The sequence below is a fragment of the Pimephales promelas genome (genome assembly GCF_988280905.1).
Source record: "Pimephales promelas chromosome 3 unlocalized genomic scaffold, fPimPro1.hap1.1 SUPER_3_unloc_2, whole genome shotgun sequence".
NCBI classification, from domain to species: domain Eukaryota; kingdom Metazoa; phylum Chordata; class Actinopteri; order Cypriniformes; family Leuciscidae; genus Pimephales; species Pimephales promelas.
Window position 1 is genome coordinate 12,501 of NW_028297296.1, and position 10,000 is coordinate 22,500.

Sequence of the window (10,000 nt, forward strand, 5' to 3'; positions counted from 1 at the left end):
TAGCCCAATTTTGGCAGCAGATTTCGCTTACGGCCATACCACCTTGAGAACGCCCGAACTCGTCTGATCTCGGAAGCTAAGCAGGGTCGGGCCTGGTTAGTACTTGGATGGGAGACCGCCTGGGAATACCAGGTGCTGTAAGCTTTATTGTTGGATGGGAGACCTAGTAAGCTTTATATGGTTTACTACCCTAATGTTCTAACCATTCAAATAGCCCAATTTTGGCAGCAGATTTTGCTTACGGCCATACCACCTTGAGAACGCCCGAACTCGTCTGATCTCGGAAGCTAAGCAGGGTCGGGCCTGGTTAGTACTTGGATGGGAGACCGCCTGGGAATACCAGGTGCTGTAAGCTTTATTGTTGGATGGGAGACCTAGTAAGCTTTATATGGTTTACTACCCTAATGTTCTAACCATTCAAATAGCCCAATTTTGGCAGCAGATTTCGCTTACGGCCATACCACCTTGAGAACGCCCGAACTCGTCTGATCTCGGAAGCTAAGCAGGGTCGGGCCTGGTTAGTACTTGGATGGGAGACCGCCTGGGAATACCAGGTGCTGTAAGCTTTATTGTTGGATGGGAGACCTAGTAAGCTTTATATGGTTTACTACCCTAATGTTCTAACCATTCAAATAGCCCAATTTTGGCAGCAGATTTTGCTTACGGCCATACCACCTTGAGAACGCCCGAACTCGTCTGATCTCGGAAGCTAAGCAGGGTCGGGCCTGGTTAGTACTTGGATGGGAGACCGCCTGGGAATACCAGGTGCTGTAAGCTTTATTGTTGGATGGGAGACCTAGTAAGCTTTATATGGTTTACTACCCTAATGTTCTAACCATTCAAAAAGCCCAATTTTGGCAGCAGATTTTGCTTACGGCCATACCACCTTGAGAACGCCCGAACTCGTCTGATCTCGGAAGCTAAGCAGGGTCGGGCCTGGTTAGTACTTGGATGGGAGACCGCCTGGGAATACCAGGTGCTGTAAGCTTTATTGTTTAAAAAAAAAAAAAAAAAAAAAGAGTCAATGAAATTGTTCAAAAATCCTAAATTGTCTTTTTTCCCCCTCAAAATGCCTGAAATCGTCTCTGAGTTTCTTCAGAAAGCCTGAAAGAGTCTCTTTTTTTTTTCTTCAAATAGCCCAATTTTGGCAGCAGATTTCGCTTACGGCCATACCACCTTGAGAACGCCCGAACTCGTCTGATCTCGGAAGCTAAGCAGGGTCGGGCCTGGTTAGTACTTGGATGGGAGACCGCCTGGGAATACCAGGTGCTGTAAGCTTTATTGTTGGATGGGAGACCTAGTAAGCTTTATATGGTTTACTACCCTAATGTTCTAACCATTCAAATAGCCCAATTTTGGCAGCAGATTTTGCTTACGGCCATACCACCTTGAGAACGCCCGAACTCGTCTGATCTCGGAAGCTAAGCAGGGTCGGGCCTGGTTAGTACTTGGATGGGAGACCGCCTGGGAATACCAGGTGCTGTAAGCTTTATTGTTGGATGGGAGACCTAGTAAGCTTTATATGGTTTACTACCCTAATGTTCTAACCATTCAAATAGCCCAATTTTGGCAGCAGATTTTGCTTACGGCCATACCACCTTGAGAACGCCCGAACTCGTCTGATCTCGGAAGCTAAGCAGGGTCGGGCCTGGTTAGTACTTGGATGGGAGACCGCCTGGGAATACCAGGTGCTGTAAGCTTTATTGTTGGATGGGAGACCTAGTAAGCTTTATATGGTTTACTACCCTAATGTTCTAACCATTCAAATAGCCCAATTTTGGCAGCAGATTTTGCTTACGGCCATACCACCTTGAGAACGCCCGAACTCGTCTGATCTCGGAAGCTAAGCAGGGTCGGGCCTGGTTAGTACTTGGATGGGAGACCGCCTGGGAATACCAGGTGCTGTAAGCTTTATTGTTGGATGGGAGACCTAGTAAGCTTTATATGGTTTACTACCCTAATGTTCTAACCATTCAAATAGCCCAATTTTGGCAGCAGATTTTGCTTACGGCCATACCACCTTGAGAACGCCCGAACTCGTCTGATCTCGGAAGCTAAGCAGGGTCGGGCCTGGTTAGTACTTGGATGGGAGACCGCCTGGGAATACCAGGTGCTGTAAGCTTTATTGTTTAAAAAAAAAAAAAAAAAGAGTCAATGAAATGGTTCAAAAATCCTAAATTGTCTTTTTTCCCCCTCAAAATGCCTGAAATCGTCTCTGAGTTTCTTCAGAAAGCCTGAAAGAGTCTCTTTTTTTTTTCTTCAAATAGCCCAATTTTGGTAGCAGATTTCGCTTACGGCCATACCACCTTGAGAACGCCCGAACTCGTCTGATCTCGGAAGCTAAGCAGGGTCGGGCCTGGTTAGTACTTGGATGGGAGACCGCCTGGGAATACCAGGTGCTGTAAGCTTTATTGTTGGATGGGAGACCTAGTAAGCTTTATATGGTTTACTACCCTAATGTTCTAACCATTCAAATAGCCCAATTTTGGCAGCAGATTTGGCTTACGGCCATACCACCTTGAGAACGCCCGAACTCGTCTGATCTCGGAAGCTAAGCAGGGTCGGGCCTGGTTAGTACTTGGATGGGAGACCGCCTGGGAATACCAGGTGCTGTAAGCTTTATTGTTGGATGGGAGACCTAGTAAGCTTTATATGGTTTACTACCCTAATGTTCTAACCATTCAAAAAGCCCAATTTTGGCAGCAGATTTTGCTTACGGCCATACCACCTTGAAAACGCCCGAACTCGTCTGATCTCGGAAGCTAAGCAGGGTCGGGCCTGGTTAGTACTTGGATGGGAGACCGCCTGGGAATACCAGGTGCTGTAAGCTTTATTGTTGGATGGGAGACCTAGTAAGCTTTATATGGTTTACTACCCTAATGTTCTAACCATTCAAAAAGCCCAATTTTGGCAGCAGATTTTGCTTACGGCCATACCACCTTGAGAACGCCCGAACTCGTCTGATCTCGGAAGCTAAGCAGGGTCGGGCCTGGTTAGTACTTGGATGGGAGACCGCCTGGGAATACCAGGTGCTGTAAGCTTTATTGTTGGATGGGAGACCTAGTAAGCTTTATATGGTTTACTACCCTAATGTTCTAACCATTCAAATAGCCCAATTTTGGCAGCAGATTTCGCTTACGGCCATACCACCTTGAGAACGCCCGAACTCGTCTGATCTCGGAAGCTAAGCAGGGTCGGGCCTGGTTAGTACTTGGATGGGAGACCGCCTGGGAATACCAGGTGCTGTAAGCTTTATTGTTGGATGGGAGACCTAGTAAGCTTTATATGGTTTACTACTCTAATGTTCTAACCATTCAAATAGCCCAATTTTGGCAGCAGATTTTGCTTACGGCCATACCACCTTGAGAACGCCCGAACTCGTCTGATCTCGGAAGCTAAGCAGGGTCGGGCCTGGTTAGTACTTGGATGGGAGACCGCCTGGGAATACCAGGTGCTGTAAGCTTTATTGTTGGATGGGAGACCTAGTAAGCTTTATATGGTTTACTACCCTAATGTTCTAACCATTCAAATAGCCCAATTTTGGCAGCAGATTTTGCTTACGGCCATACCACCTTGAGAACGCCCGAACTCGTCTGATCTCGGAAGCTAAGCAGGGTCGGGCCTGGTTAGTACTTGGATGGGAGACCGCCTGGGAATACCAGGTGCTGTAAGCTTTATTGTTTAAAAAAAAAAAAAAAAAAAAAAAGAGTCAATGAAATGGTTCAAAAATCCTAAATTGTCTTTTTTCCCCCTCAAAATGCCTGAAATCGTCTCTGAGTTTCTTCAGAAAGCCTGAAAGAGTCTCTTTTTTTTTTCTTCAAATAGCCCAATTTTGGCAGCAGATTTCGCTTACGGCCATACCACCTTGAGAACGCCCGAACTCGTCTGATCTCGGAAGCTAAGCAGGGTCGGGCCTGGTTAGTACTTGGATGGGAGACCGCCTGGGAATACCAGGTGCTGTAAGCTTTATTGTTGGATGGGAGACCTAGTAAGCTTTATATGGTTTACTACCCTAATGTTCTAACCATTCAAATAGCCCAATTTTGGCAGCAGATTTTGCTTACGGCCATACCACCTTGAGAACGCCCGAACTCGTCTGATCTCGGAAGCTAAGCAGGGTCGGGCCTGGTTAGTACTTGGATGGGAGACCGCCTGGGAATACCAGGTGCTGTAAGCTTTGTTGTTGGATGGGAGACCTAGTAAGCTTTATATGGTTTACTACCCTAATGTTCTAACCATTCAAATAGCCCAATTTTGGCAGCAGATTTTGCTTACGGCCATACCACCTTGAGAACGCCCGAACTCGTCTGATCTCGGAAGCTAAGCAGGGTCGGGCCTGGTTAGTACTTGGATGGGAGACCGCCTGGGAATACCAGGTGCTGTAAGCTTTATTGTTTAAAAAAAAAAAAAAAAAAAAAAAGAGTCAATGAAATGGTTCAAAAATCCTAAATTGTCTTTTTTCCCCCTCAAAATGCCTGAAATCGTCTCTGAGTTTCTTCAGAAAGCCTGAAAGAGTCTCTTTTTTTTTTCTTCAAATAGCCCAATTTTGGCAGCAGATTTCGCTTACGGCCATACCACCTTGAGAACGCCCGAACTCGTCTGATCTCGGAAGCTAAGCAGGGTCGGGCCTGGTTAGTACTTGGATGGGAGACCGCCTGGGAATACCAGGTGCTGTAAGCTTTATTGTTGGATGGGAGACCTAGTAAGCTTTATATGGTTTACTACCCTAATGTTCTAACCATTCAAATAGTCCAATTTTGGCAGCAGATTTCGCTTACGGCCATACCACCTTGAGAACGCCCGAACTCGTCTGATCTCGGAAGCTAAGCAGGGTCGGGCCTGGTTAGTACTTGGATGGGAGACCGCCTGGGAATACCAGGTGCTGTAAGCTTTATTGTTGGATGGGAGACCTAGTAAGCTTTAGATGGTTTACTACCCTAATGTTCTAACCATTCAAAAAGCCCAATTTTGGCAGCAGATTTTGCTTACGGCCATACCACCTTGAGAACGCCCGAACTCGTCTGATCTCGGAAGCTAAGCAGGGTCGGGCCTGGTTAGTACTTGGATGGGAGACCGCCTGGGAATACCAGGTGCTGTAAGCTTTATTGTTGGATGGGAGACCTAGTAAGCTTTATATGGTTTACTACCCTAATGTTCTAACCATTCAAAAAGCCCAATTTTGGCAGCAGATTTTGCTTACGGCCATACCACCTTGAGAACGCCCGAACTCGTCTGATCTCGGAAGCTAAGCAGGGTCGGGCCTGGTTAGTACTTGGATGGGAGACCGCCTGGGAATACCAGGTGCTGTAAGCTTTATTGTTTAAAAAAAAAAAAAAAAAAAAAAGAATCAATGAAATTGTTCAAAAATCCTAAATTGTCTTTTTTCCCCCTCAAAATGCCTGAAATCGTCTCTGAGTTTCTTCAGAAAGCCTGAAAGAGTCTCTTTTTTTTTCTTCAAATAGCCCAATTTTGGCAGCAGATTTCGCTTACGGCCATACCACCTTGAGAACGCCCGAACTCGTCTGATCTCGGAAGCTAAGCAGGGTCGGGCCTGGTTAGTACTTGGATGGGAGACCGCCTGGGAATACCAGGTGCTGTAAGCTTTATTGTTGGATGGGAGACCTAGTAAGCTTTATATGGTTTACTACCCTAATGTTCTAACCATTCAAATAGCCCAATTTTGGCAGCAGATTTTGCTTACGGCCATACCACCTTGAGAACGCCCGAACTCGTCTGATCTCGGAAGCTAAGCAGGGTCGGGCCTGGTTAGTACTTGGATGGGAGACCGCCTGGGAATACCAGGTGCTGTAAGCTTTATTGTTGGATGGGAGACCTAGTAAGCTTTATATGGTTTACTACCCTAATGTTCTAACCATTCAAATAGCCCAATTTTGGCAGCAGATTTTGCTTACGGCCATACCACCTTGAGAACGCCCGAACTCGTCTGATCTCGGAAGCTAAGCAGGGTCGGGCCTGGTTAGTACTTGGATGGGAGACCGCCTGGGAATACCAGGTGCTGTAAGCTTTATTGTTGGATGGGAGACCTAGTAAGCTTTATATGGTTTACTACCCTAATGTTCTAACCATTCAAAAAGCCCAATTTTGGCAGCAGATTTTGCTTACGGCCATACCACCTTGAGAACGCCCGAACTCGTCTGATCTCGGAAGCTAAGCAGGGTCGGGCCTGGTTAGTACTTGGATGGGAGACCGCCTGGGAATACCAGGTGCTGTAAGCTTTATTGTTGGATGGGAGACCTAGTAAGCTTTATATGGTTTACTACCCTAATGTTCTAACCATTCAAAAAGCCCAATTTTGGCAGCAGATTTCGCTTACGGCCATACCACCTTGAGAACGCCCGAACTCGTCTGATCTCGGAAGCTAAGCAGGGTCGGGCCTGGTTAGTACTTGGATGGGAGACCGCCTGGGAATACCAGGTGCTGTAAGCTTTATTGTTGGATGGGAGACCTAGTAAGCTTTATATGGTTTACTACCCTAATGTTCTAACCATTCAAATAGCCCAATTTTGGCAGCAGATTTCGCTTACGGCCATACCACCTTGAGAACGCCCGAACTCGTCTGATCTCGGAAGCTAAGCAGGGTCGGGCCTGGTTAGTACTTGGATGGGAGACCGCCTGGGAATACCAGGTGCTGTAAGCTTTATTGTTGGATGGGAGACCTAGTAAGCTTTATATGGTTTACTACCCTAATGTTCTAACCATTCAAATAGCCCAATTTTGGCAGCAGATTTTGCTTACGGCCATACCACCTTGAGAACGCCCGAACTCGTCTGATCTCGGAAGCTAAGCAGGGTCGGGCCTGGTTAGTACTTGGATGGGAGACCGCCTGGGAATACCAGGTGCTGTAAGCTTTATTGTTGGATGGGACACCTAGTAAGCTTTATATGGTTTACTACCCTAATGTTCTAACCATTCAAATAGCCCAATTTTGGCAGCAGATTTTGCTTACGGCCATACCACCTTGAGAACGCCCGAACTCGTCTGATCTCGGAAGCTAAGCAGGGTCGGGCCTGGTTAGTACTTGGATGGGAGACCGCCTGGGAATACCAGGTGCTGTAAGCTTTATTGTTGGATGGGAGACCTAGTAAGCTTTATATGGTTTACTACCCTAATGTTCTAACCATTCAAATAGCCCAATTTTGGCAGCAGATTTTGCTTACGGCCATACCACCTTGAGAACGCCCGAACTCGTCTGATCTCGGAAGCTAAGCAGGGTCGGGCCTGGTTAGTACTTGGATGGGAGACCGCCTGGGAATACCAGGTGCTGTAAGCTTTATTGTTGGATGGGAGACCTAGTAAGCTTTATATGGTTTACTACCCTAATGTTCTAACCATTCAAAAAGCCCAATTTTGGCAGCAGATTTTGCTTACGGCCATACCACCTTGAGAACGCCCGAACTCGTCTGATCTCGGAAGCTAAGCAGGGTCGGGCCTGGTTAGTACTTGGATGGGAGACCGCCTGGGAATACCAGGTGCTGTAAGCTTTATTGTTGGATGGGAGACCTAGTAAGCTTTATATGGTTTACTACCCTAATGTTCTAACCATTCAAATAGCCCAATTTTGGCAGCAGATTTCGCTTACGGCCATACCACCTTGAGAACGCCCGAACTCGTCTGATCTCGGAAGCTAAGCAGGGTCGGGCCTGGTTAGTACTTGGATGGGAGACCGCCTGGGAATACCAGGTGCTGTAAGCTTTATTGTTGGATGGGAGACCTAGTAAGCTTTATATGGTTTACTACCCTAATGTTCTAACCATTCAAATAGCCCAATTTTGGCAGCAGATTTTGCTTACGGCCATACCACCTTGAGAACGCCCGAACTCGTCTGATCTCGGAAGCTAAGCAGGGTCGGGCCTGGTTAGTACTTGGATGGGAGACCGCCTGGGAATACCAGGTGCTGTAAGCTTTATTGTTGGATGGGAGACCTAGTAAGCTTTATATGGTTTACTACCCTAATGTTCTAACCATTCAAATAGCCCAATTTTGGCAGCAGATTTCGCTTACGGCCATACCACCTTGAGAACGCCCGAACTCGTCTGATCTCGGAAGCTAAGCAGGGTCGGGCCTGGTTAGTACTTGGATGGGAGACCGCCTGGGAATACCAGGTGCTGTAAGCTTTATTGTTGGATGGGAGACCTAGTAAGCTTTATATGGTTTACTACTCTAATGTTCTAACCATTCAAATAGCCCAATTTTGGCAGCAGATTTTGCTTACGGCCATACCACCTTGAGAACGCCCGAACTCGTCTGATCTCGGAAGCTAAGCAGGGTCGGGCCTGGTTAGTACTTGGATGGGAGACCGCCTGGGAATACCAGGTGCTGTAAGCTTTATTGTTGGATGGGAGACCTAGTAAGCTTTATATGGTTTACTACCCTAATGTTCTAACCATTCAAATAGCCCAATTTTGGCAGCAGATTTTGCTTACGGCCATACCACCTTGAGAACGCCCGAACTCGTCTGATCTCGGAAGCTAAGCAGGGTCGGGCCTGGTTAGTACTTGGATGGGAGACCGCCTGGGAATACCAGGTGCTGTAAGCTTTATTGTTTAAAAAAAAAAAAAAAAAAAAAAGAGTCAATGAAATGGTTCAAAAATCCTAAATTGTCTTTTTTCCCCCTCAAAATGCCTGAAATCGTCTCTGAGTTTCTTCAGAAAGCCTGAAAGAGTCTCTTTTTTTTTCTTCAAATAGCCCAATTTTGGCAGCAGATTTCGCTTACGGCCATACCACCTTGAGAACGCCCGAACTCGTCTGATCTCGGAAGCTAAGCAGGGTCGGGCCTGGTTAGTACTTGGATGGGAGACCGCCTGGGAATACCAGGTGCTGTAAGCTTTATTGTTGGATGGGAGACCTAGTAAGCTTTATATGGTTTACTACCCTAATGTTCTAACCATTCAAATAGCCCAATTTTGGCAGCAGATTTTGCTTACGGCCATACCACCTTGAGAACGCCCGAACTCGTCTGATCTCGGAAGCTAAGCAGGGTCGGGCCTGGTTAGTACTTGGATGGGAGACCGCCTGGGAATACCAGGTGCTGTAAGCTTTATTGTTGGATGGGAGACCTAGTAAGCTTTATATGGTTTACTACCCTAATGTTCTAACCATTCAAATAGCCCAATTTTGGCAGCAGATTTTGCTTACGGCCATACCACCTTGAGAACGCCCGAACTCGTCTGATCTCGGAAGCTAAGCAGGGTCGGGCCTGGTTAGTACTTGGATGGGAGACCGCCTGGGAATACCAGGTGCTGTAAGCTTTATTGTTTAAAAAAAAAAAAAAAAAAAAAAAGAGTCAATGAAATGGTTCAAAAATCCTAAATTGTCTTTTTTCCCCCTCAAAATGCCTGAAATCGTCTCTGAGTTTCTTCAGAAAGCCTGAAAGAGTCTCTTTTTTTTTTCTTCAAATAGCCCAATTTTGGCAGCAGATTTCGCTTACGGCCATACCACCTTGAGAACGCCCGAACTCGTCTGATCTCGGAAGCTAAGCAGGGTCGGGCCTGGTTAGTACTTGGATGGGAGACCGCCTGGGAATACCAGGTGCTGTAAGCTTTATTGTTGGATGGGAGACCTAGTAAGCTTTATATGGTTTACTACCCTAATGTTCTAACCATTCAAATAGTCCAATTTTGGCAGCAGATTTCGCTTACGGCCATACCACCTTGAGAACGCCCGAACTCGTCTGATCTCGGAAGCTAAGCAGGGTCGGGCCTGGTTAGTACTTGGATGGGAGACCGCCTGGGAATACCAGGTGCTGTAAGCTTTATTGTTGGATGGGAGACCTAGTAAGCTTTAGATGGTTTACTACCCTAATGTTCTAACCATTCAAAAAGCCCAATTTTGGCAGCAGATTTTGCTTACGGCCATACCACCTTGAGAACGCCCGAACTCGTCTGATCTCGGAAGCTAAGCAGGGTCGGGCCTGGTTAGTACTTGGATGGGAGACCGCCTGGGAATACCAGGTGCTGTAAGCTTTATTGTTGGATGGGAG

General features: G+C 46.7%; 45 non-coding genes across 45 annotated transcripts; all 45 read left to right on the plus strand.

The window, feature by feature from the left end:
- Positions 1–25: 25 nt before the first annotated feature.
- On the plus strand, positions 26–144 carry LOC148961467 (5S ribosomal RNA). The gene has a single exon (XR_016153749.1). It is a non-coding gene; the product is annotated as a 5S ribosomal RNA (ribosomal RNA).
- A 92-nt stretch (positions 145–236) lies between these two features.
- On the plus strand, positions 237–355 carry LOC148961468 (5S ribosomal RNA). Its single transcript, XR_016153761.1, has one exon. It is a non-coding gene; the product is annotated as a 5S ribosomal RNA (ribosomal RNA).
- A 92-nt stretch (positions 356–447) lies between these two features.
- Positions 448–566, plus strand: LOC148961469 (5S ribosomal RNA). Its single transcript, XR_016153772.1, has one exon. It is a non-coding gene; the product is annotated as a 5S ribosomal RNA (ribosomal RNA).
- Positions 567–658: 92 nt separating this feature from the next.
- LOC148961470 (5S ribosomal RNA) lies at positions 659–777 on the plus strand. The gene has a single exon (XR_016153783.1). It is a non-coding gene; the product is annotated as a 5S ribosomal RNA (ribosomal RNA).
- Positions 778–869: 92 nt separating this feature from the next.
- Positions 870–988, plus strand: LOC148961471 (5S ribosomal RNA). The gene has a single exon (XR_016153794.1). It is a non-coding gene; the product is annotated as a 5S ribosomal RNA (ribosomal RNA).
- Positions 989–1,159: 171 nt separating this feature from the next.
- LOC148961472 (5S ribosomal RNA) lies at positions 1,160–1,278 on the plus strand. Its single transcript, XR_016153805.1, has one exon. It is a non-coding gene; the product is annotated as a 5S ribosomal RNA (ribosomal RNA).
- Positions 1,279–1,370: 92 nt separating this feature from the next.
- On the plus strand, positions 1,371–1,489 carry LOC148961473 (5S ribosomal RNA). Its single transcript, XR_016153816.1, has one exon. It is a non-coding gene; the product is annotated as a 5S ribosomal RNA (ribosomal RNA).
- A 92-nt stretch (positions 1,490–1,581) lies between these two features.
- LOC148961474 (5S ribosomal RNA) lies at positions 1,582–1,700 on the plus strand. The gene has a single exon (XR_016153827.1). It is a non-coding gene; the product is annotated as a 5S ribosomal RNA (ribosomal RNA).
- A 92-nt stretch (positions 1,701–1,792) lies between these two features.
- Positions 1,793–1,911, plus strand: LOC148961475 (5S ribosomal RNA). The gene has a single exon (XR_016153835.1). It is a non-coding gene; the product is annotated as a 5S ribosomal RNA (ribosomal RNA).
- A 92-nt stretch (positions 1,912–2,003) lies between these two features.
- LOC148961476 (5S ribosomal RNA) lies at positions 2,004–2,122 on the plus strand. The gene has a single exon (XR_016153836.1). It is a non-coding gene; the product is annotated as a 5S ribosomal RNA (ribosomal RNA).
- Positions 2,123–2,289: 167 nt separating this feature from the next.
- On the plus strand, positions 2,290–2,408 carry LOC148961477 (5S ribosomal RNA). Its single transcript, XR_016153837.1, has one exon. It is a non-coding gene; the product is annotated as a 5S ribosomal RNA (ribosomal RNA).
- Positions 2,409–2,500: 92 nt separating this feature from the next.
- Positions 2,501–2,619, plus strand: LOC148961478 (5S ribosomal RNA). The gene has a single exon (XR_016153839.1). It is a non-coding gene; the product is annotated as a 5S ribosomal RNA (ribosomal RNA).
- Positions 2,620–2,711: 92 nt separating this feature from the next.
- On the plus strand, positions 2,712–2,830 carry LOC148961479 (5S ribosomal RNA). The gene has a single exon (XR_016154043.1). It is a non-coding gene; the product is annotated as a 5S ribosomal RNA (ribosomal RNA).
- Positions 2,831–2,922: 92 nt separating this feature from the next.
- On the plus strand, positions 2,923–3,041 carry LOC148961480 (5S ribosomal RNA). Its single transcript, XR_016153840.1, has one exon. It is a non-coding gene; the product is annotated as a 5S ribosomal RNA (ribosomal RNA).
- A 92-nt stretch (positions 3,042–3,133) lies between these two features.
- On the plus strand, positions 3,134–3,252 carry LOC148961481 (5S ribosomal RNA). Its single transcript, XR_016153841.1, has one exon. It is a non-coding gene; the product is annotated as a 5S ribosomal RNA (ribosomal RNA).
- Positions 3,253–3,344: 92 nt separating this feature from the next.
- Positions 3,345–3,463, plus strand: LOC148961482 (5S ribosomal RNA). The gene has a single exon (XR_016153842.1). It is a non-coding gene; the product is annotated as a 5S ribosomal RNA (ribosomal RNA).
- A 92-nt stretch (positions 3,464–3,555) lies between these two features.
- On the plus strand, positions 3,556–3,674 carry LOC148961483 (5S ribosomal RNA). Its single transcript, XR_016153843.1, has one exon. It is a non-coding gene; the product is annotated as a 5S ribosomal RNA (ribosomal RNA).
- Positions 3,675–3,847: 173 nt separating this feature from the next.
- LOC148961484 (5S ribosomal RNA) lies at positions 3,848–3,966 on the plus strand. Its single transcript, XR_016153844.1, has one exon. It is a non-coding gene; the product is annotated as a 5S ribosomal RNA (ribosomal RNA).
- Positions 3,967–4,058: 92 nt separating this feature from the next.
- LOC148961485 (5S ribosomal RNA) lies at positions 4,059–4,177 on the plus strand. The gene has a single exon (XR_016153845.1). It is a non-coding gene; the product is annotated as a 5S ribosomal RNA (ribosomal RNA).
- A 92-nt stretch (positions 4,178–4,269) lies between these two features.
- Positions 4,270–4,388, plus strand: LOC148961486 (5S ribosomal RNA). Its single transcript, XR_016153846.1, has one exon. It is a non-coding gene; the product is annotated as a 5S ribosomal RNA (ribosomal RNA).
- Positions 4,389–4,561: 173 nt separating this feature from the next.
- LOC148961487 (5S ribosomal RNA) lies at positions 4,562–4,680 on the plus strand. Its single transcript, XR_016153847.1, has one exon. It is a non-coding gene; the product is annotated as a 5S ribosomal RNA (ribosomal RNA).
- A 92-nt stretch (positions 4,681–4,772) lies between these two features.
- Positions 4,773–4,891, plus strand: LOC148961488 (5S ribosomal RNA). Its single transcript, XR_016153848.1, has one exon. It is a non-coding gene; the product is annotated as a 5S ribosomal RNA (ribosomal RNA).
- A 92-nt stretch (positions 4,892–4,983) lies between these two features.
- Positions 4,984–5,102, plus strand: LOC148961489 (5S ribosomal RNA). The gene has a single exon (XR_016153850.1). It is a non-coding gene; the product is annotated as a 5S ribosomal RNA (ribosomal RNA).
- Positions 5,103–5,194: 92 nt separating this feature from the next.
- LOC148961490 (5S ribosomal RNA) lies at positions 5,195–5,313 on the plus strand. The gene has a single exon (XR_016153851.1). It is a non-coding gene; the product is annotated as a 5S ribosomal RNA (ribosomal RNA).
- A 171-nt stretch (positions 5,314–5,484) lies between these two features.
- On the plus strand, positions 5,485–5,603 carry LOC148961491 (5S ribosomal RNA). The gene has a single exon (XR_016153852.1). It is a non-coding gene; the product is annotated as a 5S ribosomal RNA (ribosomal RNA).
- Positions 5,604–5,695: 92 nt separating this feature from the next.
- LOC148961492 (5S ribosomal RNA) lies at positions 5,696–5,814 on the plus strand. The gene has a single exon (XR_016153853.1). It is a non-coding gene; the product is annotated as a 5S ribosomal RNA (ribosomal RNA).
- A 92-nt stretch (positions 5,815–5,906) lies between these two features.
- On the plus strand, positions 5,907–6,025 carry LOC148961493 (5S ribosomal RNA). The gene has a single exon (XR_016153854.1). It is a non-coding gene; the product is annotated as a 5S ribosomal RNA (ribosomal RNA).
- A 92-nt stretch (positions 6,026–6,117) lies between these two features.
- On the plus strand, positions 6,118–6,236 carry LOC148961494 (5S ribosomal RNA). Its single transcript, XR_016153855.1, has one exon. It is a non-coding gene; the product is annotated as a 5S ribosomal RNA (ribosomal RNA).
- A 92-nt stretch (positions 6,237–6,328) lies between these two features.
- LOC148961495 (5S ribosomal RNA) lies at positions 6,329–6,447 on the plus strand. The gene has a single exon (XR_016153856.1). It is a non-coding gene; the product is annotated as a 5S ribosomal RNA (ribosomal RNA).
- Positions 6,448–6,539: 92 nt separating this feature from the next.
- Positions 6,540–6,658, plus strand: LOC148961496 (5S ribosomal RNA). The gene has a single exon (XR_016153857.1). It is a non-coding gene; the product is annotated as a 5S ribosomal RNA (ribosomal RNA).
- Positions 6,659–6,750: 92 nt separating this feature from the next.
- LOC148961497 (5S ribosomal RNA) lies at positions 6,751–6,869 on the plus strand. Its single transcript, XR_016153858.1, has one exon. It is a non-coding gene; the product is annotated as a 5S ribosomal RNA (ribosomal RNA).
- Positions 6,870–6,961: 92 nt separating this feature from the next.
- LOC148961498 (5S ribosomal RNA) lies at positions 6,962–7,080 on the plus strand. The gene has a single exon (XR_016153859.1). It is a non-coding gene; the product is annotated as a 5S ribosomal RNA (ribosomal RNA).
- Positions 7,081–7,172: 92 nt separating this feature from the next.
- On the plus strand, positions 7,173–7,291 carry LOC148961499 (5S ribosomal RNA). The gene has a single exon (XR_016153861.1). It is a non-coding gene; the product is annotated as a 5S ribosomal RNA (ribosomal RNA).
- A 92-nt stretch (positions 7,292–7,383) lies between these two features.
- Positions 7,384–7,502, plus strand: LOC148961500 (5S ribosomal RNA). The gene has a single exon (XR_016153862.1). It is a non-coding gene; the product is annotated as a 5S ribosomal RNA (ribosomal RNA).
- Positions 7,503–7,594: 92 nt separating this feature from the next.
- On the plus strand, positions 7,595–7,713 carry LOC148961501 (5S ribosomal RNA). The gene has a single exon (XR_016153863.1). It is a non-coding gene; the product is annotated as a 5S ribosomal RNA (ribosomal RNA).
- A 92-nt stretch (positions 7,714–7,805) lies between these two features.
- LOC148961502 (5S ribosomal RNA) lies at positions 7,806–7,924 on the plus strand. Its single transcript, XR_016153864.1, has one exon. It is a non-coding gene; the product is annotated as a 5S ribosomal RNA (ribosomal RNA).
- A 92-nt stretch (positions 7,925–8,016) lies between these two features.
- LOC148961503 (5S ribosomal RNA) lies at positions 8,017–8,135 on the plus strand. The gene has a single exon (XR_016153865.1). It is a non-coding gene; the product is annotated as a 5S ribosomal RNA (ribosomal RNA).
- Positions 8,136–8,227: 92 nt separating this feature from the next.
- Positions 8,228–8,346, plus strand: LOC148961504 (5S ribosomal RNA). Its single transcript, XR_016153866.1, has one exon. It is a non-coding gene; the product is annotated as a 5S ribosomal RNA (ribosomal RNA).
- Positions 8,347–8,438: 92 nt separating this feature from the next.
- LOC148961505 (5S ribosomal RNA) lies at positions 8,439–8,557 on the plus strand. The gene has a single exon (XR_016153867.1). It is a non-coding gene; the product is annotated as a 5S ribosomal RNA (ribosomal RNA).
- Positions 8,558–8,728: 171 nt separating this feature from the next.
- On the plus strand, positions 8,729–8,847 carry LOC148961506 (5S ribosomal RNA). The gene has a single exon (XR_016153868.1). It is a non-coding gene; the product is annotated as a 5S ribosomal RNA (ribosomal RNA).
- Positions 8,848–8,939: 92 nt separating this feature from the next.
- Positions 8,940–9,058, plus strand: LOC148961507 (5S ribosomal RNA). The gene has a single exon (XR_016153869.1). It is a non-coding gene; the product is annotated as a 5S ribosomal RNA (ribosomal RNA).
- A 92-nt stretch (positions 9,059–9,150) lies between these two features.
- On the plus strand, positions 9,151–9,269 carry LOC148961508 (5S ribosomal RNA). The gene has a single exon (XR_016153870.1). It is a non-coding gene; the product is annotated as a 5S ribosomal RNA (ribosomal RNA).
- Positions 9,270–9,442: 173 nt separating this feature from the next.
- Positions 9,443–9,561, plus strand: LOC148961509 (5S ribosomal RNA). Its single transcript, XR_016153872.1, has one exon. It is a non-coding gene; the product is annotated as a 5S ribosomal RNA (ribosomal RNA).
- A 92-nt stretch (positions 9,562–9,653) lies between these two features.
- LOC148961510 (5S ribosomal RNA) lies at positions 9,654–9,772 on the plus strand. Its single transcript, XR_016153873.1, has one exon. It is a non-coding gene; the product is annotated as a 5S ribosomal RNA (ribosomal RNA).
- Positions 9,773–9,864: 92 nt separating this feature from the next.
- LOC148961511 (5S ribosomal RNA) lies at positions 9,865–9,983 on the plus strand. The gene has a single exon (XR_016153874.1). It is a non-coding gene; the product is annotated as a 5S ribosomal RNA (ribosomal RNA).
- The last annotated feature ends 17 nt before the right edge of the window (positions 9,984–10,000 follow it).